The sequence below is a fragment of the Lycium ferocissimum genome, chromosome 2, assembly GCF_029784015.1.
Source record: "Lycium ferocissimum isolate CSIRO_LF1 chromosome 2, AGI_CSIRO_Lferr_CH_V1, whole genome shotgun sequence".
NCBI lineage: Eukaryota > Viridiplantae > Streptophyta > Magnoliopsida > Solanales > Solanaceae > Lycium > Lycium ferocissimum.
Genome location: NC_081343.1, coordinates 15,827,488 through 15,828,354, shown reverse-complemented (window position 1 = coordinate 15,828,354; position 867 = coordinate 15,827,488).

Here is an 867-nt window from a genome sequence, read left to right as displayed (position 1 = left end):
AAGGGCATAGGAGTATCTGGTGAGGCCACTAGCCGTACTCAGCGGGCTACCAGGGCTCGGGGTGAGTCTCAGAGTGAGAGCCCATCTCAGACTTCGCATACCCCACCTCGAGCAGCTGCCCTAGTTCCTCAGCCAAATGCACCGGGCCAGGATGTGTGGGATGCGGTTGTCACGACCCGGCTAGGGGGCCATGACGGGTACCCAGAGCTAACTCCCTAGCACCATTCATCCTGCTAGTCATCATACCAAACCTTAACTTACATGATCTCACAGGAACATATGCCTATATATATATATATATGTGTGTGTGTGTGTGTGTGAGAGAGAGAGCTCTTATGGCTACAAAAATGATATACAAATATACAATGATGGATTCATGTGACCATACTACCCACACATACGTATCTACGAGCCTCTACTAGAGTACTAGACATAAGGACGGGACAGGACCCCGCCGTACCCAATTATGTACACAAAAATAATATCTTAAAATAGCACCTCCGGAGTAATGGAGTGCTCCCGTAAATCTGCTGATTGCTCCTATAAATCTCGGTCACCTCCCTGTCTACCTGTGGCATGAACACAGCGTCCAAAAAGAAAGGACGTCAGTTCAAACATTGTACTAAGTATGTAAGGCATGAACAAGAATAACATATCAATGAAATAAGGAGACATCACGTACGTAACAACCTATACTGAATAATGCATGCTAACTTACTTCATGAACATCATCATATCATGTGTGCATATATATAAGCTGCCCGACCATATAGGTACGGTGTGATCATTATTAGCCCGGGCCCGGGCCTCCAACGTCCGGGGTAAACATCTCATGCGGCCTACTAGTGGTGTCTGCCCATGCCATAT